Genomic DNA, 26,282 nt, shown 5'->3' on the forward strand with positions numbered 1-26,282 from the left:
ATCTATAAAGGATCCAAGATCATGTTATTCCAGGACTTTTCCCCAGCACTGGTCCGAAAGAGGAAGGCATTCGATGAGGTGAAGAAGTGTTTAAGGGACTTAAGTATTCAGTACTCCTTAAGCTACCCAGTGACGCTGCGCTTTAACCATGAAGGATCTGTGTATAACTTCGGATTGCCAGAAAAGGCTAAGAAATTTTTGGACTCTCTTAGATAAATTGTACCTCTGTTTCTAGGAGCGGGGTTGTTTTCCCTTGCTATTTTGTATTATTATATTTAATTATTATTTGTTGAGGTTGTAATTTTATAGTTATATATGTTTATACATGGTATTAACATTACCAAATATATCCAGGTGTGGGTGGGGGTAGGGTGCTCACTGTTAACTCTAGCTTTGTACTATATCTGAATTTTCCTCATCCTATTGAGGAGCGCCTGGGTCAAGGGTGGGGCACTGGTTGGGAGAGGATACGATGGACCTTTGGAAAGGAAGTGATACCCTCGGGAACAAGGGGGAAAATCTCCATTTAAATATGTTTTTTTTTGTTATTTAGAAACAGTTTTTTTATTATACTGCTGTGAGTGTATTAGAGAGCCTTTATTTTTGTGAATTTTATATGCTCTATGCTCGGAGTGTTTTTGATAAGGTTTCCCCTCCCGAGGGGTCTCGGATTTGTCTGGACGATTATGGTTGATCAATCGGTTAAGTGGTGCACCTGGAATGTCAAGAGGAGTAATTCGCCAGTCAAAAGGAAGAAAATATTATCAAATCTTAAGAAAGAAAGGGTTGATATAGCTCTCCTACAGGAGACACATCTGTTGGATAAAGAACACTTGAAATTACGACAGGGTGGATTTGATCAGGCCTTTTTTTCTTCTTTTAGCTCAAAAAGTAGGGGAGTTGTTATTCTTGTTCGGAAGAATTTCCCTTTCAAAATCCTAAATCAGATAAAAGACGAATCTGGACGATATATTCTGATTAAAGCCCTTATAAATGGAGAGGAATATGGGATTTTAAAATTTGTACTGCCCCCGGCACACCCCTTTACATTTATAATGGAAGCCTTCTCAAAATTGAGGGCTCTCGGTGTCCGTCATACAATTATAGGGGGAGACTTTAATTGTATTATGGATCCGGAAATAGATAGATAGGATTCCCAAGAGTACTGCAGGAGTATCTCCCAGATCTAGACAATTGGTGGATCTGAATAAAGAATTAGGATAAGTAGATGTATGGAGATGTCTTTATCCACAGGGCAGAGATTTTTCTTTTTACTCCAATCCACATAAATGTCATACCAGAATTGATATGTTTTTTGCCCCCTCGATTTTTTAAAATTCCATATCATCCTGTAAAATAGGTAGTATAGCAATTTCCGAAAACGCTGCTGTATATATGGAAACCAAGACGAGGAATAATGGGCCATCCCCTTGGCATTGGTGTATGGACCCCTTCCTAATGAAAGACAGTAAATTTGTAAAGTACTTCTCTCAAGAATTTAAAACCTTTTTAGAAATTAATTTCGGTATGGCTAGCAACCCATCAATGATGTGGGAGACCATCAAAGCTTATGCGTGAGGTTTGATCATCTCCTACTCAGCGACCCAGAAAAAATTAAAGGGAGAACAACAGCATCTGCTCGAAGCTCGCTTAAAAGCAGCTGAAACAGCATACGCTGATAGACCTTCTAATATCAAATTGCAAAGGATTATGGACCTGAGGAGGACAGCTCTAAACACTGCGCTTACCCAAATGGCTAAGAGGGAAATATTATTTGCAAAACAAAGGTTATATGAATTTGGCGACAAACCGGGTAGATACTTAGCATTTCTTGCAAAGAAAAAATAGGCCCCTCAAACTATCACGTCTATCAAGGAAAGTATGGGTATTTTGACTCATGATCATAAAAGGATTAATGCAATCTTTAGAAAATTTTATTCTGATTTATATAAATCACAGGATTGTGAAGACAGGACTAGGAGGATGCAATCATTTTTTACAAATTTGACCTTTCCTGGCCTAACTCCGGAACAGGTATCAGTCTTAAATGCTTCCCTAACAGTCCAAGAAATACTTGACGCAATCAGGCAACTTCAGAGCGGTAAGGCACCTGGCCCAGATGACTTTCAAGCTGAATTCTATAAAGAATTTACAGAAATATTGGCTGGTCCACTTATGGACATGTATAACTACGCATACAGTCAGGGCTGTCTCCCGCCTTCGCTGAAAGAGGCAAATATCTCTCTTATCCTTAAAAAAGGAAAGGACCTAGAAGATTGCGCGTCATACAGACCAATATCCTTGCTAAATGTAGATTTTAAAATCCTTTCTAAAACGTTAGCATTGAGATTAGAAAGGGTACTGCCATATATCATAAAGGAGGATCAGACGGGGTTTATTAAGGGCCGTAGATCATCCAATAATATTAGAAGGGTTTTGAATATGATTCAAGCCTGCCATCAGGGAAAGATACCAGGAGTAGTAGTTTCATTAGACGCGGAAAAGGCATTTGATAGGGTTGAATGGTCATATTTGTTTTACACATTGGAAAGGTTTGGTTGGAAAGGTGTTTACCAAATGGGTCTCAACATTGTATAGTGATCCCAAAGCAGTTGTGGTTACCAATGGATTAGGTTCGGATAGCTTCAGTGTGGGTAGGGGCTGCCGTCAGGGATGTCCTCTCTCGCTGTTGTTATTTACACTAATAATTGAATCACTAGCAGAAGCCATACGGGCTGATCCTAGTATAACGGCCCCGAGGATTGGTACAGGTAAACATAAAATTACCCTTTATGCACATGATGTTTTTCTATTCCTCAGTAATCCTTTGATGTCCGTACCTCGCTTAATCCAAGTTATTAAAACATTTAGCGCATTCTCATGCTATAAAATTAATTTCTCAAAATCGGAGGCTATGCCAATGGGTGGCCTTGCTATGATACCCCATTTAATGGAGGAATCCCATTTTCCCTTTCGTTGGACCCTGGAGGGTTTCTTATATTTAGGCACTTTCATTACCCCAGTATTTGGTCAGTTACACAAGGCCAACTTTGTGCATTTACTGGATAGGAAAAGGCAGGACCTCCAGCGATGGGGAGACCTTCCAATTTCCTGGCTGGGTAGAATAGCACTAATTAAAAAGAATGTCCTGCCCCGTCTCCTATACACTATGAGAATGCTTCCGGTGATGCTGCTGAGGCTGGCACTACGTAAATTAAATGGCTGGTTGGGTTATTTTATCTGGAATCATAGACGGCCCCTCATTAAGCTGAAGAAGCTACAGCTTCCACAGGCAAGGGGAGGATTGGACTTCTCAGATTTTAGGAAATAACAGTTAAGTTCCCTATTAAGTTACATAGCTGATTGGGTCTTGTCTGATCCACAATCAATCTGGCTGGACAAAATGCCCACTTATTAACCTTTTATTTTCAGACAAGAGGAAAATCATTACGGATCACTGTAAAAACCCAATAATACTAAACACAATTAAAGCTTGGAATATAATGCGGCAAAATGAGGGCAACTCACATAAAACATCCCCCTATGCGCCGATAGTGGGAGCATGGGGATTTCAACCGGGGTTTACAGATGCCACTTTTAAACTCTGGAGATCCACGGGTACCTCATGTCTAGGGGACCTGTTTGAAGATGGGATCCTGATGTCTTTTGAACAGCTGCATCAGAAATTTGGATTACCTTATGGAGACCTCTTTCGATACTTCCAAATTCGAGACTATATACAGAAGAAGACTGTTATTAGATAGTCCTTATAAATCAGATAGAGAGCGTAGAGTACTACGACCGATGGGGGTATCCTCCATCAGTACTATTTATTATTTACTACATGATGAAGTATCGGGAGATATGGACAATTGGGACTAGAAATCTATACAGAAACATGGAATGACATTTGGGAAAAAGCCAGAAGAATCACCATTTGTAACAGAACTCAGGCTATCCAGCTGAAGATACTTCATAGGGCCCATATAGCACCGGATCGATTGGCAAAATTTAAGGCAGGAGCATCTCCAATGTGTCCAAATGTAAAATAGAGGTGGGCATTCTTGTATATTGCCTATGGACCTGTCATCAGATCCATAGATACTGGACTAAAGTAGCAGGTGCCGTGACAGAAATTTTAGGAACGGAAATTAACGTGGACCCCGTATCTCTCCTTTTGGGCTTTTTGAACTTATCCTCCCTGGAAATGCACGGGAAGAGACTATTTTCTATTCTCTCCTTCTGTGCAAGGAAAAATATTTTGGTAAACTGGGTGACTGAGGGTTCCCCTGGACTTTCAAATTGGCACAGATTAATTATGGAATGTATTCCCCTTGACTTCCTTACAAATATGGTGCACCGAAAGACTGAATGATTTCATAAAATATGGCAGCCCTTCTTGAATTATGTAAATTCAGATATTTCGACCATCCTAACAAGGGCTTTTATTTAATTGAGATGGCGAACCTGGCTGGTCCGGGACCCCTTGGGAGAGGAATCCCGCACGAATACGGGTTTTGTTACATTTGATGTTAACACATTCCGAGCATGTATCTCACTGTCCAATTTCTGGGTTATCCGTTGGTTTTTTTTTCTTTCTCTTACTTGAATAATGTAAGACACTTATTTATACACTCTGGTTATTTGTAGGTTAGATTGGTAGGAGTAGAAAGTGAGGTCTGCAGATGCTGGAGATCAGAGCTGAAAATGTGTTGCTGGAAAAGCGCAGCAGGTCAGGCAGCATCCAAGGAATAGGAGATTCGACGTTTCGGGCATAAGCCCTTCTTCAGGAATCAGGATTCTCTTGTTCATTGGATGCTGCCTGACCTGCTGCACTTTTCCAGCAACACATTTTCAGGCTCTAGATTGGTAATTAGTTGAGTTTTGCTTTTTTTTCTCTTGGTATTTTTCTTTTGTTAAATTTTGGTTATTATATATTTAAGATTTAATTGTATATCAATGTTTGTACTTGAGAGTTTTGTTTATTTTTGTAAACTTGTAAAAATGTTAAATTTCTATTAAAAAAGAGAAAATGAATGTCAAAATTGCATTTCCCATAAGGAGTTCTAAAGGTCATCTTTTTATGTATGTAAATTTGCTGTGTTTCTGTAGTCTGGATTTTCCCACCAATATATTTTATACTGCTTCTGCTCTTAACTGGGTTACAATGTCAGTTGTCTGCTGCTATATTAAACTGAAATATTAAATGTATTTAAATGATGTTATCCATTTATTTTACTTTATTTATTGCTTCCAAACCGTTTGAATCCAGGCATCCATAACTTTACTGTCCATTTTCCAATTGCAGTGAAAAATGTATGCTTGCACAATTCAGTGTGTGGTGATAAAACTGGTTAATGATGTCATACTATTAAACTGAAAATATCTCTGTCAAAGTATTTGAGAAAAGTCAAATTTAGCTAAATTATAAGCTGATATTTTAAACCTTACGCACTGAGCACTATCAGGTTGCACCACCCTTTATTATAAGTGACGGACTTAAGCTCATATGTTAGCACCATTATATTTGTTTCAACTATACAATTTGTCCACTTGTCGACTTGTGATAACCCTCAGGGGGTTCATGGTGAGGGAATCAATGATGGTAGTACCATTGCATGTCAAGGAGAGCTGGTAAGATTTGCTCTTGTTGGAGTTGGTCATTGGCTGGCATTTCTGTGACACATAGATCAACCCAAACTAGATTATTATCCAGGTCTTGCTGCTTTTGGACACAGTCTGTTTCAATATTTGAGGAGTCATTGATGAAGATAATTGGGTTCAAGTTTTCAGGGCATGGAGAACATATGTAGGCTGGACAAAAAAACAGGTAGCAGATTTCCTTCCATAAAAGACTTGAGTTAACCTGTTTGTTTTTAAAATAACAATTCAATGCTGCAGCTTTACTTCAATTCCTGATTTAAACTCCCACCACACTGGTAGAATTTAACTTGTATTAGCTTCTGGATTGCTAGGGCAATAATATTACCATCACATCACCACACCATTTAGACTAATGCCACTGAATGTCAGGGGGAGATGGCATGTGTAATATGAATATGAATTTTTACTTGCTACTTATCAACCCAAGAACCTACAGACTAACCATTGGACTAATCATCTTAAACTTAGCAAATGAGGAGGCTATCAAGCTAAAGCTTCATAAAATAAAAGTTAACTCAGCTGAAAACTGCCTGGTTTTTGCTGCATATGGACACAGACTGCTTCAGTAGCTGAGGAGTTGTGAATGTAGCTGTAGGTCACACAACCATCAGTGAAGATCCCCATTTTTGACCTTCTGGAGAAAGGAAAGTAATTGATGATGCAGTGGAAGATGGTTGAGTCTGGGATATTAGCCAGGAGAGAGATGTCAGTTGGACATTTCCCTGCGGAGATTGGTCAAATGCTGTTTTGATGTTATTCTTGTCTCCATGGGAACAGTAGCTTTGTGGTATTTTACTGGATGAGTCTTTCATTAGCTTGCCCTTGTGATACTAATTCAGATCACATGAAGACAGCTGGCCGAATTTAAATTGGATTTATGAAAAAACATGTGGAATTGAAATCTAAATGTTCTCAAAGCTTGTGATTCACTAAAGCCCTTTAGGGGAAGTATTCTGCTGTCATGAAGAGTCATCAGAAATGTTAGCTTGCTTGCTCTCCACTAATACTTCCTGAACTGGTGTGATTTCAATCTGCTGCTCTTGCCTGGTATTGTATGTGAACTTGAAAGGGTTAATACATGATTGAATGCAATAAGTACTACCTGTTATGGTGCTGTCATTGAACTGAGTGGGAGTAAAGTAGGATTTTGTTGAAGACAGACTCTGTGCATTGCTTCACTTTGAATATTTTGTTTCACTTTATTTTCTCCCAGGACATCAAGCTATGAAGTAATCAAGCTTGCCTCCTTAAGATGTTACAGCCTTTAGATTAGATTGGATTTAAATTGAAACAAGACTATAGCTCAATTCTGGCATCCTGAATGAGGTTCAAATACTGACAGTCTTTTTTAAAAAAAAAGCACCCCAAAATCGGCCATAACCAGTTTCATTTCCTGTAATACTTGACTTAAGAGATCTAACTTTGTTGAGTAATAACGTTGCAAAATAAGTTGACAAAATCAGAGGAAAACTGCAATCTAATTTTAGGCACAAAAATTCATTACGTCCAACAAATTTCTCAACATCTTGTTTCGCAATGGATTAAAACATACAGTTTATATTTCCCCTCAAATTGGAAACAACATTTTATTTTGAACTCCCCTCCATTCTTCAGTTGCGTACTCTCAATACTGATTTAACACAGAAATTCAATTATCACAAGGTAAAACTGCTTCCCTCATTACCCATGCCTTATTTAGTCATAATTATTCTATTTTAAAAAGAACACTTGGCAATTGGGTGAATGTTTGTTTGTTTGATTGGATATGTGGTCAAGTCAGTCACCACCACCTTCTCAAGGGCAGTTGGGGATAGACAATAAATACCCATCCACCAATGCCCACATTTCCATGATAGTTTTTAATTTATTCTATGTGCTGTGACAGTAAAATATGTGCACCTTTAGAACCATAGAATCTCTCTGGTGTGGAGGTAGGCTGTACTGCCCATTGAGTGCACCCTGGACCACTCCTCCTGCCCTACCCCATCCCACCCCACCCCACCCCACCCCACCCCCATAACCCTGTATTTCCCATGGCCACTTCACCTAACCTACACATCTTTGGATTGCGGGAGGAAACCGGAGCACCCGGAGGAAACCCATGCAGACACAGGGAGAATTTGCAAACCCCTTGCAGAACGGTTGCCTGAGGGTGGAATTGAACCCGGGTCCCTGGTGCTGTGGGTGCTGACTGCTGAGCCACCGACTGCTGAGCCACCGACTGTGCTGCCCACATATAGGTAGATGTTTCTGAAGTTAAACACAAACAGCATTTAAAATAGTGTTTATAGTATGGAATTCTCTGCCACACAAGACCAAACGTTGAATTTTTTTTTCAGCAAGGAGTTAGGTCTAGTTCTTAGGATGAAGGGGATCAAAGGGTATGAGGGGAAAGCTGGATCAGGAAACTGAGTTGTATCATCACTGAACGGCAGAACAAGTTTGAAGGGTCGAATATCCTCCCACTACTCCTGTTTTCCATGTTTATGGATATTAAGCTGGTCTATAAAAATAAAGTGGTCTAACTTTTAGAAACACAGACAAAGATTTCAGAGTGAGATTGAGATGGGCAGCACGGTGGCTCAGTGGTTAGCACTGCTGCATCGCAGCACCAGGGTCTCAGGTTCAATTCCATTCTCCCTGTGTCTGTGTGGGTTTCCTCCGGATGCTCTGGTTTCCTCCCACAGTCCAAAGATGTGCAGGTTAGGTGAATTGACCATGCTAAATTGCCTGTAGTGTTAGGTGCATTAGTCAGAGGGAAATGGATCTGGGTGAGTTACTCTTCGAAGTGTCGGTGTGGACCGGTTGAGCCGAGGGGCCTGTTTCTACACTGTAGGGAATCTAATCTGAAACTAATCTTAAAATTTAAAGTGCTATAAAGTTAAAGGGGTGTATGGTTCTTGAAGGTTGGTAATTTTTCTGGTTTCAGGCTGAACATGGCAGTCTTTCTGGGTCAGTGTCAGGTAGTTTGAAGATATAGACCGAAGATTCACCTATTTTCTGAAGATTGCAGCTGCAGGGTTGAGTTAATTTAAAAAAATCTGTCTGTGGAAACACTGAGTGAAAAAACAGCAGACAGTGTTTGAAACTTGCCTGTTAAATGAAGAGAGAGGAACAGCCCCACAGCAGGAACTTGTTTCTTCAACATCACATTTGCTTGGGCTGGTCTGTAGAGAAAATGGTTGTTTAAATACATGGGTTTAGCTGCCATGACACACAGCCTCCTGTCTTCTCAACTGCCTAAATACCCCACAAAGGGTTGTTTTGTTGCTTAGTGCTGGTGCATGCTTAAATAATTTAGATGATGTCTGAACAAATTCATTTCACAGCCATGGGCCCACTGTCCAAATGCTTATGAAAACTATTTGTTTCCATCCACTTGTTAATGGTCTGGCTGTTTATTTAATGGTTATGGAATGGGCCCCATTCACACTCCTTCAAGGCAGTTTGTCCCTATGAGGTTTTGCAGACAGGTAGATTCCACTTAATAGTTTTGGAATGTAGAAAGTGTAGAGATGCTGATGTTCAGCCATCTTTGTCTGTGATTTTGTGTCATTCCTTAAAAAAATTCCAATTGTTTTCCAGCCAATAAATATGTAAAATCATTTTTCATAAAGCATGGCTTCATGATATACAGTTGCAGGATTCTTGTGATTTGCAGTGGTGTAGACAATGCAAAAACATGTGGAATGAGAAAGTCTTAGTGAATTCTTCTCAAAAGAAAGAAATCCTTACAATTCCTACTTGCAAATAGTACTTCAGGCCATGGATGCTTGAGTAAACTCCAATTTCGAATGATTCTCTTTTGATTTGTGCTAATCCATTGTCAGCTTTTGGAATATGGTATCTTCTTGTCTGGCCCACCGCTGAAATCTGTGAAGTTGCTACATTTTATGGTGTAAGCATAAACTAAAGCAGCCACAAAGGTTTTTTTATTCAATTTTGCAGGAGAGTTTTGGATTAAAGAGCATAATCTCCGAATAATAAGGGGTCACACATCCAAGACAATGCCAAAGGGGATCTTTTCTCTTTGGACTGAGTCTGTGGAATTCTTGATCGCAGAGAGCTTTGAGATTGTATATTCAAGGCTTGGATAAATAGTTATTTATTTATAAGGGAGTCAAGAGTTATGGGGAAAAAGCAGGGATCGAGTTGAGGATTGTCAGATCAGCCATGACTCCATTGAATGGCAGACCAGACTTGATGGGCTAAACAGCCCACTTCTGCTCACTGTTGCTGGCACACTTGAATCATGTAAACAACTTCCTAACATTATTAGAAGATCTGCGACCCTTTACAAAGCCCGTCTGATCATCTTTAACAATAGGGGACAACACCCCTTCCAACCCCTACCGAAATCTTAGTCAAAATTGTATAATCAAAATTTAAGAGTGAGATAGGTCTATAAGAAGCACAGTCCTCTGGGGCCTTCCCTTTCTTGAGGATGTGAGAGAGAGATTAGCCCCTCTCAAAGATGGTGGGAGGCAGTCGTGACTATATGAATAGTTATACATGTCTAGCATGACAGTATGTTTCCAAATTCTTTATAAATTCACTGGGAAGACGGTCAGGACCGGGCGCTTTTCCACTTTCAAGTTGTCTCACTGCCACCTCTATCTCTTGCGCTCTTATTAGAGCATGAAGGAAAGATGCCTGCTCAGCAGACACCCCCAGAAGACCCACGTTCATTTAAAAAAAGGCTCTATTTTATCCCGTCTATCCTCATAACATTCATACTGATACAGTTCAGAATAGAACCTCCGGAACACTGCATTGATCTTTTTAATATTACAAGTAAGAGTGCCATTCCCTTCCCTAATAGAAGCAATAGATTGTGAAGCATTCTTCTTCCTGACCAGATATTTACCTGGCCTGTCACCATGCTTAAACATCCCTGGCTTTGCAAAGACAAATTCCTTCCTGGCTGTATGCATAAGCATGGGGTTTAAGGCAGATCGAAGGGCTGTTAGCAGCTGCTGCTTAGTCACTGATGGTCCACTGTAAGATGCCGTCTCAGCTACCTTCCGTCATGCTCTGAGCAGATGTTGCTGGTCTCCCTTCTCTCGCTTCTGACTGGCCGAGTATGAGAGAAATATACCTCTTGCATAGGCCTTAGCAGTCTCCCAAAAAATGGACGGATTACTAGCTGTACTCGTGTTGGTGGCCAAAAATGCCTCAAATTCCTGAGAAAAGTACTCCATGAACTTGCTGTCCTTGAGGATGAAGGGATCCATTCGCCAGTACCGTGAGCTCATTGCATTACCCTTCATCTCGACCACTAAAAATACTGTTGCATGATCAGCAATGGCTATATTCCCAATTGAACAAAATACCATCAAATCTAGAAGAGCCGTGCGAGTTAGGAAAACAATCCTTGTATGGCACTTGTGAGGATTGGAAAAGAATGTGAAGTCCCTGCCCATAGGGTGGAGACGTCTCCAAACATGTACAAACTGATTTCCACACATAAATCACCCAACTGTTTAGATTGTGGAGAAAACTTTTGGGGGACCTTTAGTGATTCTATCCAGCACAGGATTCGTAAGGCAATTAAAGATTCCGCCCCCCTCCCCATAAAAATATGCCATGATGCAAAGACCATCATCTTAGCATATCAGTCAAAAATTTAAGGGATTGGGCTGGAGGACGACAGACATTTAAAATGCCATATTCTTCGCTATGTATTCGGGCCTTAAGGATAACAAACCGACCATAGTTACCTTTGACACGGTCTATTAAATTAAATAGAAGATTCTTCTAGGATGAGGAAAACCACCTGATCAAACCCATTCTGCTGTAACTTCAAGTGTCCCTTATCATTAAGGTGAGTCTCCTGCAACAGGGCATTATCCACCCATCAACATCCATTTGAGGCTTTTTCCTTAAAACTGGTGAATGGATTCCTCTAATATTCTAGGTTCACCATTTAAGGACACTGCTCACCATGATCCTTTAAAACCACCTTTGACCTGCCAAGTGGAAGAATTTAACTTACACCACACTGGACATATTCAGAAGAAGGCTTGTGGAGTCTATTTAGCAAAAACACAAAACACTAAACTAACTGCAAAACACAAAAGGCACTTAATGGGGGAATTCTAACCCCTGCCCATAGAGGATGCTTACACCTCCATTCCCCTCTCTAGCTTGAGACCAAAGCAATCGAAGAGAACAGACAAAATAATTAACACTCTGCCCACTCCCAACTATATATCAACACCAATTCTAATTGGATAAAAAGAAACCCCAACAGCAGCAGGTTTAAGAAAAGGGTAACTTTACAAGTAACCTAGCAAGAGAGGAAAAAAAACCAAACATATTATTATTCAGGATATAAATCCATCCAAATTATTTTAAAGTGTCCAAGAAGTTTTTCACTTGTTCTAAAGACTCAAATGACTGCACCGTCTCTTTGTGAGTAATATGAAGCACTGCTGGGTATCTAATTAAATATTGAATACCAAAGTCCTTTAATTTTCTCTTGACCTCAACAAATGATTTCTTTTTACGGATCACCACCACAGAAAAGTCCTGGAAAACAATTCTTAGTTCCCTGATAGGCCAGGGCCTGTGAATCTTTCCCCATCCTTCTAGAAGATTCCAGGACTCTTTGCTTGTCCCTGTAGCATTGAAATCATACCAGGACTGGTTGGAGGCACCGATCCAGACTGGATCTGTGCACCACAACCTAGTGAGCTCTGTCAACTTTCACTTGGTCCACTTTGGCATCCCAGCCAAGAAACTGTAACAGTCTTCATAAAAGCTTGCTCGCTGTCCACCTTCCACTCCCTCCAGCAGCCCCAACGACCTGGATATTTTTTCCTCCTACCTCAATTTTCCAGATCATCAACCTGTTCAGTCAAGGCCCTGACCTATTTTCAAGGGCCTGGATCTGCTCCGCCGAGGACTCAACTTCTATTTCCAAAGCCGCGGTCTGCCGCTCCACTGCCTCACCTTGCTTCCCAAGCCCTTCCAATTCCTTCTCGTGCTTTTGTAGCATGACCAAAATCAGCTCCAGCTGAGTAAGATTGTCTTCCATCAGCTCATTGATCATCCCTCAGATCGTCATGACTACTTCTGCGATGTTCTGCTGTGCAGGTACCTCTTTCTTGGCTGTTGAGGGAGTTACAGCTGCAGCTGCATCCGCAGTCATGGGCCCACCTGATGCCTTTGGCGAGTGTCCCATGTGTTGGGGCTTGGCTCTATGCGTTCCTTTCGTCACGCCCGCTCGCTCAAAAAGCATTTATAGTAGAACCTCGACTATCCAGACATCAACCATCTGAGTCCTGGACCATCTGAGCAAGCTCCCAAGGTCCTGCAAAAAAAACCACTAGGCAACCCAGCATTCAATTATCAGTTAAACGGCATTATGACATGAGTTGCTGGAGATTTAAGAGATGAGTTGCCGGATAGTTGAGAGATACTCCGACAACCGGCACTCACGGATTACTGCTTGTATCCATCTTGCTCAGACAATTGAGACTCCACCGAAAATGGATTTAAATGGTTTCACAACCGTTCAACATCAATTTTCTCCAAAAAAAAGGTTAAGTTGGGGTGGGTTGAGGAGCGTAATAATATCCCTACTGCTGGGCTGGGATGCAGGGCTCAGCAAGGCAGATTTATTCAGATCGCCACCATCTCGGATCCCCTGAAATGCAAATTTAGGCATTCCATTACATTGCTTGTTGATATATGGGCCTGTTAGAGAAAAATTCACAAACTCATGTTGTGTAAAAAAAAAACGTGGGTGCGGCAGCAAATGACACAACTGACTTTGATATTTCTGCCTCCTGCCGCCCAACTGGTAGTTTTGCCTGGCTTCTTCTGGTTTACTTTGATGTTCCTTTTCTTGTAATGTAAATTCAGAAACTATATCAACAAAGTCCAGTAAATGTTGGGAAAGTATCTGAGATGGATAAGAGTCAGCCAACGGCTGGTCTGTCAAAATTTGTTGATGGAAAGAAGCTGTTTTTTTTCCTGGACTCTGTTCATATATAAAATCTATGAAAAAAGTTTTATTTATTCCAGTTACATAGATAGTTCTTTCTTGCAAACAGCAGCCAAATTCCAGATTGAGCGCCTCTTTATAACTAGTCAACTGTTTAGGATTAATGTGACCTGGAGTTGTGAATATTATCTACCTTCCAAACCGACCAGCAAAGGTGAGATTTCTTTTTCAAATTTGCAGCAGTAAATCAAAATGGTCGTGGTATTATACTAACTTGTGGTGCAAAAGTTGAAGGAAATTCAAGTGAAGATTGTATAACGTTCAGGTTCCATGTTTGCTTGCTAAATATGCTGCTGTGACGATGGTGGTTTGGAATTTTGGTTTTTCAAAATAAAGAAGGATTATGTGGTGAAAATTTAATGCTTTCCTCAGGTTCCGATTGTAAATAAGTAGGATTCAGCATAAACGCCTATTTTTAACATTTTTGCTTCACTGCTTTAAAAACTATTTTTGACCACTATGATGATGGTTTCTTCAGTAACCAGCTTCACATTAAGCTAACCAGAAATGTAGATGTAGATGTGGGTGGGGTACTGAAATGCTGTGCAATTGGTGAGAAAGATCACCTTCATTAACCCATATTTCAGACAGGTTCAGTTTTTGGGTTCCAGTGGGTAAAAACAAAGCTAGCAATTATATTTAACTTAGTACTTGAGCTCAGAGGCAGTTCGTGAGGAAGCTAATCTTAATTTTACAGCGAGCATCAGCGTAATCTTAAATTGGTCGTCATCTGCTGCCTGAGGAGCTGTAATTGGTGACAGTTTGTTTATGTAAATGCACTATTAATGGAATAAATTATCAAACAGTTAATTACTGAGAATAAGTCTGCAATAAAGCTTGGTGAAATGCAGGAATTTCCAAGGAGAAACATTCGATCAGTTTTGAGAAAGTTAACTATCATTAGGTTGCGAAAATTAATTAAAAGTGCATTTTTGCTTGTGTTTCGAAAGAAAGCAAAATCAAGTTAGAAAAGTTGTTGCAATACCTGAAGTTGTCATTTTTTTTTTGTTTTGAGCTTAAAGGGACACTTCCGTTCCAGAGTTCTGCACTAAGTTCCCACGTAATATTTAGCCATTTTTACATGTTTTGTTTCAGTGTATTTCAGTTCATGGGTAAGGGGTGGGTTGGTGAGAGGCTGCATTTTCATTTAGAGTTGCACAATTCAGTTTGATGCCATCTCATGCTGGTATGATGTCAGGCTGTATGATCTGTTTGGTGTAATTTTGTTGCAGCTTTTGCTGTGCCCCTTCTAGTCCTTGAACCATCTCCTCACTGATGTTTCTTACACCCAGTTCCCCAGGTACAATTTTCCCAGCCCCTGAATAAAGTATTTTGTATTTCAGTGCTGCAATTTGGAGCACCATGTATTTGAATGCTGCTGCTGTCCCACAGTGACCGGCACCCAGCTCATGGATTGGACCGGTGTGCACCTCAGCACTCATAGATTCGGTTAGATTAGATTAGATTCCCTACAGTGTGGAAACAGTCCCAACAAGCCCACATCGACCCACCGAAGAGTATCCCACCTAGACCCATTCCTCTACACCTATTACGACATTCCCCCTAACTAATACACCTCGCTACACATCCTTGAACTCTATGGGAAAATTAGCATGGTCAATTCATCTGACTTCCTGCATATCTTTGGACTGTGGGGGGGAACAGGAAAACCCAGAGGAAACCCATGCAGACACAGGGAGAATGTGCAAACTCCACGCAGACATCTGGCCAAGGCCAGAATTGAACTAGTGTCCTTGGTGCTGTGAGGCAGCAGTGCTAACCTCTGAGCCACCGTGCCTCCATGACTTGCTCCCTTAGCATTCACAATGTGCCCATTTCAGCACATCTCTGCCTTGTTTTGCTTCTTTGTGTTTGTCTCCTCACTTTAAAGGATCATAGTCCTTCTGTCTTGCCTTGTTGTTGAGCACTGGTGCAAAGCCAGGCAGCTTGGTATGGTTACTAGTAGTCGTCAGTCAAAGGGATAGAAATGTTACTGCGTAGCACTGTGTGACTTCCATCTGATATCTGCAACAAATGGCAAATACACAGCATGTACTTCAACTTAATGAACTTGTCTCAAAGCTTAAAGGGGGAGAAGTCCTCCAGCCAAGTTGAGGGAGAGAGCACTAGCTAAGTGATCTGGCACAGTAGGTTCAAGGCAGCACTGGCTGTTGGTCCAGGAGCATGAACATTGTCAGACCAGGGAATGGGCCACAGTCAGTCAGGGAGTTGTGAGTCAAAGAGCTGCACAGAGGTCACTCCGATTTGGTTATGCATCAGTCAGGCTGTCCATCTAAATTGGTCAGAGTGTAGACCACTGTCGGTCCTGGGTGTTAGCTTAATGAAAGTCGGGGTAGGAGGGGTGTGGTATTCAGGGGCCAAGGTCAGGAAGTTGGGGAAATTTGTTTTTGGGGATTGGAGTCAGCGAGCTGGGAAGAAGGCGGGACAATAAATTGTGAAGGGGCAAAACTCATTGGAGCATTTGAAGTCCAGGAATGATGTTCATCAACAGTCACAAGCACCCTGGCTTGGACAAAAGGACATAGCAGCACAATGATTGGAAGAGTAAGGTGTGTGCTAAACTGGGCATTGGTGAGGGAACATATTGCTGCTAATTTACCTAGAGATTTGCCATTGTGTTTACTTTCAGAGAGGCAAAATCTGAGTCTTTCAAGTAGACTTCTGAGAATATGTATCTGATTTAAATCCTATCTGCAAACTTGATGAAATTGTAACTGTGACAGACAGAGTGGCGATTAATAGGGTTTTCCTTCCACATCACTCATTACACTGCAAGTTGGAAGTGTCCTTTTCGATGTAGAGGGGAAATCAACAGTAGTGGGAGTTGCAGCGAAGAGAGGAGCTGGCAAAATCACGCCAATAACTGATCTCTAAATTAGTTCTCACCCTCCTGGTATTGGTCTCAACATTTGCATTGCCTCCTATTCCTTTTACATCAGTGGGAGAACCTTCATCTTTGTCTGAAGGGGGAAACCCAATAGACTAACAAGAAGTTAGGCAATAGCAAGTTTGAAAGCTGGCTGAATTTCCTGGGCCCATGTAGAGAATGCAGTGTATTTCTGCAGCATTTCTCCCCCTTTTGACAATGAGAAAGATTGAGAAGACAGAGACAGTGTAGCTGTCACTCATCACCAGAACATTCTTGGTTTGAGGGTGGTGCGGTGAGAGCCAATTTGCTTTTATTAAATCTATTTTCTCATTGAATACCTTTCAGTTGGTGAGATCCTCACCTGTGAATCCAGACGTTGGGTTCAAGTCTGAACACAACTTTCAAACAGTGATACCCTTAAAGCATTGCATTGTTGGTAGTGTTGTAGTACCCCTCTTATTGGTGGTAATTAATGTAGAAAAGCAGACTAAGGGAGAGGCATCATGTCAAGTAAACAATAATAGAGGGGTTCAAAAGCTTGATTAAAAGAGTTGCACATGAACATATGAATTCAGAGTCAGCCATTCAGCCTCTCAAACCTGCTTCACCATTTGACAAAAATATTGTTGATCTGATTATGGCCTTGACTTCACATTCCTACCACCCCTATATCCTTTGACTCCCTTGTTCGTCAGCCTCTGCTTTTAACCTGTTCAATGGTGTTGCCTCCACCAAAGACTCTCAGCCCCTTGAAATGTATATTTAAAAAACTTTTCATCTCCGTTTTAAGTAAGTGATCCCTTATTTTTAAACTTAGTTCCCTGGTGCTAAAGGCCATCCTGAAAGGCCCTCTTCGGATCTTACACGTTTTAGGAAGTCACTTCTCATTCTTGTAAACTCCATTGGATATAGGCCTGATCTGTCCATGCTTTCCTCAAAAGATCAGTGGACAAACAGGCAGCTGGAAGAACACAGCAAGCCAGGCATCATCAGGAGATGCAGATATCGACATTTTGGGTAAAACCTTTCTTCAGGGTGAGGGTGACTGTCGTTTGGGGAACACAGAGGCAGCATAAATCTTTCTGTTCACTATCTGTTTTAGAATTCTAAAATCTAGTCAAACTTTATTAAAGGTGAAAGTGAGGACTGCAGATTGCTGAGATTAGAGTTGAGAATGTGGTGCTGGAAATGCACAGCAGATCAGGCAGCATCTGAGGAGCAGGAGAATCGATGTTTCCGGCAAGAGAAAGTTTAACAAAGCTGACTGTGGTACTGTTATCAGTCAATCACCTGCAACCTGAATAGAGTCTTAATAGGTATTAATGACAATTGAAAATTAACTAGTGTAGGTAATCTCAGCTCTATTTAGGAAAGGGTCTGTTGCAAGTGTATGATTAGTCACCTTCACATGGTCAGGAAGGAGAGATCACATACAGAGGGACAGACACAGCCTGAGTGAGTATACAGTTTTAGGGAATTTGGAGACAATGTAGGAATTCAATGCAGAAGGGAAGAATTGTTTTGTGCTCACATTTTCTTTGGCTTATAGTTTGTAACTTTTTTTGAACAGGATAAATTGAAACCCAGGATCAGGGGCCCAGCCCAAAAGAATGACATCACAAGAAAACTGTAAGTTCATTGGTCTTAGTTACTAATTGTACTCTCTATTATCAGTTACTTTAAGATTGAAGATTAATAGGGAAATATTTACAGGCTACAAACTAAAAGACCAGTACAAGTTTTTAAAAATCTAGGTAAGAACTGAGTAAACAAATAGAGGGCCAGACAATGTGTTGTACCTGCGCCATTTGGAAGCTGGTGTATCCCACTTGTGTTTCATAGTGACCACATAGAGTCATAGAATCACGACAGTCAATCCATCAAGTCCACACTGATCCTCTGAAGAGCATCCCACAATGAGCCATCCCCATCCGTGTAACCCTGCATTTCCCATGGCTAATCCACTAGCCTATAGATCCCTGGACACTATGGGCAGTTTAGCGTGGCCAAACCACCTAACCTGCCCATCTTTGGAATGTGGGAGGAGACCAGAGCACCCGAGGAAACCCATACAGACACTGGGAGAACATGGGAACTCCCCACAGAGAGTTGCCCAAGGCTTGAATTGAGCCTGGATTTCTGGCACTGTGAGGCAGCAGTGCTAACCACTGAGCCACTGTGTCATCCATCTGAAGCAAGTGTTCAATGTTTTAGGAACTCTGGCTCAGAGTTGATGAGTTGAAGTCTGAGCTTCGAGTATGTGACACATTGGAGAGGGGAGAGTTACCCGGTTGCTGTGTTTCAGGCTGAGGCAGTCACACCCTTTAGATTAACTGCCTTAAATTCAGTCAGTCATCAGGGACAGGATGGTGTGACTACTAGCAAGGCAGGTAGAAGGAGCCAGGTGGTCAGTCCTTGAGCTTGTCTAACAGGCTTGAGATCCTTGCTCCTTGTATGGATGAAAGCGTGGGCTGTAGGGAAGATGAGAAAACTGACCATAGCACTGTGGTTCAGGGAACTGGTGACTAGTGGAATTCCATAGGGGTCTGTGTTGGGACCACAACTGTTCACATTATACATTAAAGACCTGGACAAAGGAACTGAAGGCATTGATGCTAAGTTTGCAGATGACGCAAATATATGTGCAGAGGTAAGTAATGTTGAGGAAACAAGGAGGATGCTGAAGCACTTGGCTGAAAAATGTGTTGCTGGAAAAGCGCAGCAGGTCAGGCAGCATCCATGGAGCAGGAGAATTGACGTTTCGGGCATAAGCTCTTCTTCAGGAAGCACTTGGACAGGCTAGTAGAGTAGGCAAAGAAGTGGCAGATGGAGAACAATGTGGGAAAGTGCGAGGTTATGCATTTCAGTAGAAAGAAAATAAGTGTAAATTATTTCTAAACTCGTAACGGTTTCAGAAATATGAAGCACAAGTGACTTGGAAGTCCTAATTCAGGATTCTATTCAGGTTAAAATGCAGATTCTGTTGGCAGTTAGGAAGGCAAATGCAATGTTAGCATTCATTTCAAGAGGGCTGGAAAGCCAAAGCAGAGATATTCTGTTGAAGCTGTATAAGACTATGGTCAGACCATATTTGGAATATTGTGAGCATTTTTGAGCTCTATATCTAAAAAAAGATGTGCATAAAGGATTGAAGGGGGTCCAGAGGAGGTTTACAAGAATGATTTTGGGTGTGAAGGGCTTGTCATATGAGGAGTGTTTGTACTCAACGGAGTTTAGAAGGTTGAGGGAAAGTATGAATGAAATTTACAGAATACTGAGAACCCTGGATAGAGTGGACATGGAGAAGATGTTTCTAGTAGTAGGAGAGACTGGGACCCTAGGGCGCAGCCTCCGAGTGAAAGAATAACCCTTGAGAAGTGAGATGAGGAGGAATTTCTTCAGCCAGAGGGTGGTGAATCTGTGGAACCCATTGCCACAAAGGGCTGTGGAGGCCAAGTCATTGAGTGTGTTAAGACCGAAATAGATTCTTGATTAAAAAGGGGGTCAGGGGTCACAGGGAAAAGGCAGGAGAATAGGGTTGTGAAGTGTATCAGCTGTGATTGAATGATGGAGCAGATGTCTGACCAAATGGCATAACTCTGAGGCATGAAGAAGTGGATGAGATTCAGGTGTAAGTTCAGAGTTTAGTTCTAGGTGGCTTAAGGTATGAATGACCGATAGAATGAGTAGGCTGGACTTAGAGATGTTGGGGAGATAGGAGCTAATGTAAATCGGTGAGGATAAGGGTGATGAGTGATAGGACTTGGAACTTGGCGCAGGATTGGTTATTGGCAAGAAGGTTTTGGCTGAATTGGAAGTTTATAAAAGATGGGATGTTGGTCAGGACACCACTGGAATAGACAACTGTGGAAATAACAAAGACATTAAAAAAGACTTCAGCTAATGTGCTGAGATGCGTATGGATGTTATCGAGGTGGAAGTAAGTAGTTTTCTATTCGGAGTGAATTTAAACGGCCTGAGTTGTAGCAACCGGGGAGTTTGAACTGATGAATGCTCATAGCTAAAGGCAATGGGTTTTACCCTCTCAATGAAAGAAACCATGGCTCAAGAAAGGCTGGATGTCAGAGTGTCCATCCAAAAACAGAGGTAGGGAAGGGGGATGAGATAGTTGGAGTGATCCTGCTGAATCTTGTCTGATCTCATGTCTTCAGATGATGTTTACAAAATGCAACATTTAGAGGAGGATGGGATCAGAGATTTTTTTTTGGCTGACCCCCCAAAGGGAACAGTGCTGGGGTAGGAAGATAAACCTTGCTGGAGATATTTAGATCCTGATGGTTAACCGAGCAAGGACAATCTCCCTGAGGGGAGGTGTTGGACAAGAAAGCTTTTGAAATACCTGATCAAACCTGTCGAAAGCTCATCCATGTACCCTGTTCAAAATACTGGAGGATGTAATCTGTGATATTTGCCAACACAATGTTGTTGTTTTGCTGGGAACTTAACCTTTGAGATGCAGCCTGCAACGCAATCCATGGGCCCTTGTTTTTACGTCAGATGACTGTTAAGGTTTTCATGGCACCATTCAAAGATATTAGGGGAGATTTCCACTCTGGTCAACTTCTCCAAGCTACCAACAAAGTGAATTTTGTAGTCATTCAGTTTATTTATTGGATTGAGAGACTACGTCACGGTGCATCAGACATTTCCTCCTTATGTTATGAGTCACTGCTGCTTACTCATAATGCATGATAAAACATCTGTCAAATCCTCAGAGCATCTGTACGGCTGTTATTTGCTTGATTCATTTAGGCCCAGAGGAAATGAAGGACAGAACCATAGGTTACAGCATGGAATGAGGCCATTCAGCCCATTGTGTCTATAACCTTGCAAGCTAGTGTTTCAGTTGCAGATCCAAGTTGCTTTTACAAGAGTTGAGCCTTTTCAACTCAACCACAAAACTGAGCAGCCAATTCCAGAGACCCATCACTCTGAGTGAAAAGCATTTTTCTCATGTCCATTCTATCCGAGACCCTCATTTTATACACCTTAAATAAGCTACCACCTCGGTCTCCTCTATCTAAGGAAGACAACCCCAGCTTATCCAGTCTTTCCTCATACCTGGAACTTTCAAGCCCTGGCAACATTCTCTTCAAACTCCTCTGCACTTTGTCTAGAGCATATATATCCTTCCTGTAATGTGACCAGAACTGTGCATAAAAGTCCAACAGTGGTCTAACCAATATCTTCTGATGTTCCAGCATTAGATCCCTGCTTATGTATTTGATATTGCATCCAATGAAAGAAAGCATCCTATTTGCTGTTTTTACAGCCATGTGCTGCCACATTCGTGAATCTGTGGGTATGCATTCCAATGTGCTTCACTTCCTTTACCCCTGTCAATATTCTTAGATTTATGATGTAATTCTTTCCCTTTGTTTGTCCTCACCAAATACATAACCTCTCACTTCTCTGGACTGAATTCTATTGACCACTTTTTTCTGCCCATTCAAGCAGACCATAGATCTCTTCCCGCATCATAGAATCCCTACAGTGTGGAAACAGGCCCTTTGGCCCTACAAGTGTACACTAACCCTCTGAAGAGTAACCCACCCAGACCCATTCCCCCTACCCTATTATCCTATATTTACCCCTGACCAATGCATCTAACCTATGCAACCCAGAACACTATGGACAATTTATGATGGCCAATTCACCTAACCTGCACATCTTTGGATTGTGGGAGGAAACCGGAGCACCCAAAGGAAACCCACACAGACAAGGGGAAAATGTGCAAACTCCACACGATCATCCTCTTCACTATCCAATACCTGGTCAATTTTGGTGTTGTCTGCAATTTTTCCAATCATTCCCTTCCAATCATTTCTCTCGTACCTGAATAGTTCCTCAATATTCATATGTTGATGCTGCGTGAAAGATATAGTTCCACAGGCTGGGTCCTTGCTCTTAAAGTTCTGTAGTCAATGTTGATCTTTGTGTCACAATTTTCTTCTTCTGATTGCTTTTGCATTATGTTTCTATTGTTGAAAAACGGGGATTGGTGAAACACCTCGGAGTTTTGCTGAGAATGTTTTAAAGCTGCAGCTCATCTGTTGTCTGTGACCATTTCCTCAAAGAAAGGTCTATATGTGCTGCTTTGAGATAATCGTGAGTATTCCGCTAAAGTTTCCAAATGAGGTGGAAGTTTAGGGGGAGGTATGCTAGATAGCTGAGTTTGCATTTCGAGATGTTGATATGGACTACCCCTTACACTGCATGCTATGGTCTGGGCATGTTAATTAGAACCAACATGCATGGTCCATCATTTTGTGGAGATGGTGATGTTGTAGTAATGTTACTGCATGAGTAGTTCAGAGGTTATGGCTCTGCAGCTTTGCAGACACAGATACTAATCCCATCATAGTAGCTGGTGGAAAATGAAGTCATTTAATAAATCTGGAATATACAAGTAGTCTTCAGTATGGTGACTAATGGCAATTATCATTGTCGTAAAAACTCATTTGGTTCACACTGCAGAAATTCATCACACATCCTGGAACAGAACCTTCCAAACCCATGACTGTACCCATCCATCTCTAAGGACTAGGGCAGTGAATACAGAGGAACACCACCACCTGCAAGTTCCTTTCCAAACCACTCACCTTCCTGACTTGGAAATATATTGCTATTCCTTCACAGTTGCTGTGTCAAAATCCTGGAATTCCCTCCCCAATGGCATTGCAGGTCAACCTACAGCACTTGGACTGCAGCGGTTGAAGAAGACAGCTCACCACCACTTTTCAAGGGAAGCTAGGGGTTGGGCAATAAATACTCTCCTATCATAACACCCACATCCCATGACTGAATTTAAAAAAAATTACTTTCTGGGAAGGAAATCTACCATCTTTACCTGGTCTAGCCACATCTTGCGTTAGGAGCTGTGCTTTTCCAGCTCCACATTTTTCAACTTTGATCTCTAACATCTGCAGTCCTCACTTTCTCCCACATCTTACATTAGACCTGTAACAATGCAGTTGCCTCTTAACTGCTCTCTGCAATGATTCAGCAAGCCTCTGAGTAATTAATGTTGGCCTTGCCAGTAGTGTTCATATCTTGTGAAAGAATAAAAGAGAAAAGAAATCCCTAAAGAGGAAATTAATGTACTTCATACACTCCTACAGCAAGATAAAGTGACCTCAATAATGAGTTATTAGGATGTGGATTGTATGCGTAATAACAGGGATGTTTGTCAATTCTCATAACTTTATAGTGAGTACATTGATGCATAAGTATTGGCTTTAGCTACTTGATTTGTCCAAAAACATCAGGATAGAGTCATTCATTTTGCAGTTTTGTTTGGTTCCTGACAGCTATGGGCATTAATGAACAGAGTGAGACTCAGGACTTGTACCCCCAGTGCCGTCATTTTATGAAAAGAAAGAGGTTTCATTTCCATCATGTGTAGTTGGTCTATGTTGTCAGAAATTAAATCATCTCTAATACCTTGTAAGTTTCCATGACTCAATTATTTTAATGGTAATTCCTGGTTTTCTCAGTATTTCACTGTCCTCTAAGACTGATGAATGGTTCCTGGTGAACCAAAACTCCAAATGGCTGTTCATCTATTTGATGAATCTAGGGCTAAGAGGTGAAGATTCATACAAGATGAAACATGCATTGGTACCAGATTTTTGCTTAACTATAATTTTGTGATCTTTAAATGTAAGTTCAGATGTCAGGATGAATGTGAAAGTAATCTCTAATTGTTTTAAATAGTCTTGCCTTCCAGAGGATCCTAGAAGACTTTTAGCAACAACCAATCAGGAAGAATGACCCTGACCAGGAGCAAGAAGTTAGAAACAGCTGACAACTTTGTTTTTTTAGATTAGATTACTTACAGTGTGAAAACAGGCCCTTCGGCCCAACCAGTCCACACCGACCCGCCGAAGCGCAACCCACCCATACCCCTACATTTACCCCTTATCTAACACTACGGGCAATTTAGCGTGGCCAATTCACCTGACTTGCACATCTTTGTGACTGTGGGAGGAAACCGGAGTACCCGGAGGAAACCCATGCAGACACGGGGAGAATGTGCAAACTCCACACAGTCAGTCGCCTGAGTCGGGAATTGAACCCGGGTCTCTGGTGCTGTGAGGCAGCAGTGCTAACCACTGTGCCACCGTGCCGCCCAGTGATGATGTTGTGATGAGGCATTTTGTCAGGACATTTTCTCTTACCTGTTCAGTTGACTGGTCGCTGCTTTGTGATACAGAATGGTTCGATTCATGCACCAGTTCAGCTTAGATGATCGGTTCTCCTTCTCAGCCACTAAGGAAGAAAAAGGAGAAGTTGGGAATCCAGCAACAAAAACAAAAATCGTTGGGAAAACCTCAGCAGATCTGCGGAGAGAAAGCAGAGTTAACATTTCGAGTCCGGTGACCCTTCTTTGGCATTGATGACAGATAAAAAAACATTGGTGTATATATACTGAAGATGGGACAGGGCTTGGGTGGGGAGAGGAGTAAATGAGATGGTGATGAAGCTCACCGAGAGACAACAACTTTTGGGCAGACAAAGGAATGGGTAACAGTCAGCTTGGGAGAATCAATAGCTGCTAATGGGGATCATTAGTGGCTGACAATGGGTTGTTTGTGGTTGCAGCCCATGTGATGACAAGGCTGGCATGTGGGTGTTGGGGTAAGGAGATGGGAGAGGGTGCTCAGGTTTTAAAATTACTGATCACTGTATTGAGTCCTGAAAGTTGCAGACTTCCCAAGTGGAAAATGAGATGCTGTTCTTCCAGCTTGCACTGAGCTTCACTAGAGCACTGCAGCAGGCCCGAGATAGAGATATTGGTCGGGGAAGTCAGTGGTATGTTAAAGTGGCAGGTAACAGGAAGCTCAAGGTCAATTTTGTGCAAGTGTTTTGCAGTGCATCTTCTCTACTTTGGGAAGTTGAAATGCAGAATGGGCGACTGCTTTGCAAGGAGGGTCACTGGACCCGAAGTGTTAACTCTGCTTTCTCTCCATAGATGCTGTCAGACCTGCTGAGTTTACCCAGCAATTTTCTGTTTTTGTTTCTCTTTCTCACTGTCACCCACATGGTGGCACTCAGGTTAAACCACCCAATCATCTCTCTCTCTCTCTAATAACAGACCACCCTATGGCCTGTAGGATAATGGCCTAAAGATAGTTACCTTTGACTTGCATGACACATCAACTAAAGCTGAAAATGTGTTGCTTGTTAAAGCGCAGCAGGTCAGGCAGCATCCGTGGAACAGGAAATTCGACGTTTCGGGCAAAAGCCCTTCATCAGGAATGAGGAAAATGTGTCCAGCAGGCTGAGATAAAAGGTAGCGAGGTACATCAACTAAAGCTACTGTGTAACAGTCATTTCCACGTGTGCCGATGACCATCCAAATAAAGCATCCCTCTACCTTACATCGAGACCACTCAGAATATTTCAGACCAGTATTGTAATTCTGGCTTTTAGTAAGCGAATGAAGTGCACAACAGTGTTAAAGATTACATGGCTTAATAGACACAAGCAATGTGTAGTGCAGTTAAAAGTTGAATGAATGCAGGTTAACAATGTGTTTACAATGGCATCCATTGTATTTTGGATTTGGTGCATTTTAAGGGGATTATTGTTGCTGTTTCTCGGCAGGCTGAGTTGAAAGTGCAGAACCACCCTTTAACAGTGGTTGCTCTGACATATCTAATTTCCTTCCCTGTCTGTACTTCGGATGCATGA

The 26,282-nt window shown here is 41.6% G+C and overlaps 1 protein-coding gene across 6 annotated transcripts in view; it reads left to right on the forward strand.

Annotated features, from left to right (window-relative positions):
- The window catches only part of adcy7 (adenylate cyclase 7), a 192,208-nt gene that overhangs the window by 45,867 nt on the left and 120,059 nt on the right, over nt 1-26,282 (forward strand). For 3 of the 6 annotated variants that reach the window (XM_060838118.1, XM_060838123.1, XM_060838120.1), the window contains exon 2: nt 18,136-18,194. The exons of 2 other annotated variants lie outside the window; for them this stretch is intronic. The gene's annotated coding sequence lies outside the window, so the exon portion shown is untranslated. Of the gene's footprint in view, nt 1-13,777; nt 13,830-18,135; nt 18,195-26,282 lie in introns of those variants that run through there. One more of the 6 variants, XM_060838119.1, reaches the window with a different exon arrangement.

The sequence above is a fragment of the Hemiscyllium ocellatum genome, chromosome 17, assembly GCF_020745735.1.
Source record: "Hemiscyllium ocellatum isolate sHemOce1 chromosome 17, sHemOce1.pat.X.cur, whole genome shotgun sequence".
NCBI classification, from domain to species: Eukaryota; Metazoa; Chordata; class Chondrichthyes; order Orectolobiformes; family Hemiscylliidae; genus Hemiscyllium; species Hemiscyllium ocellatum.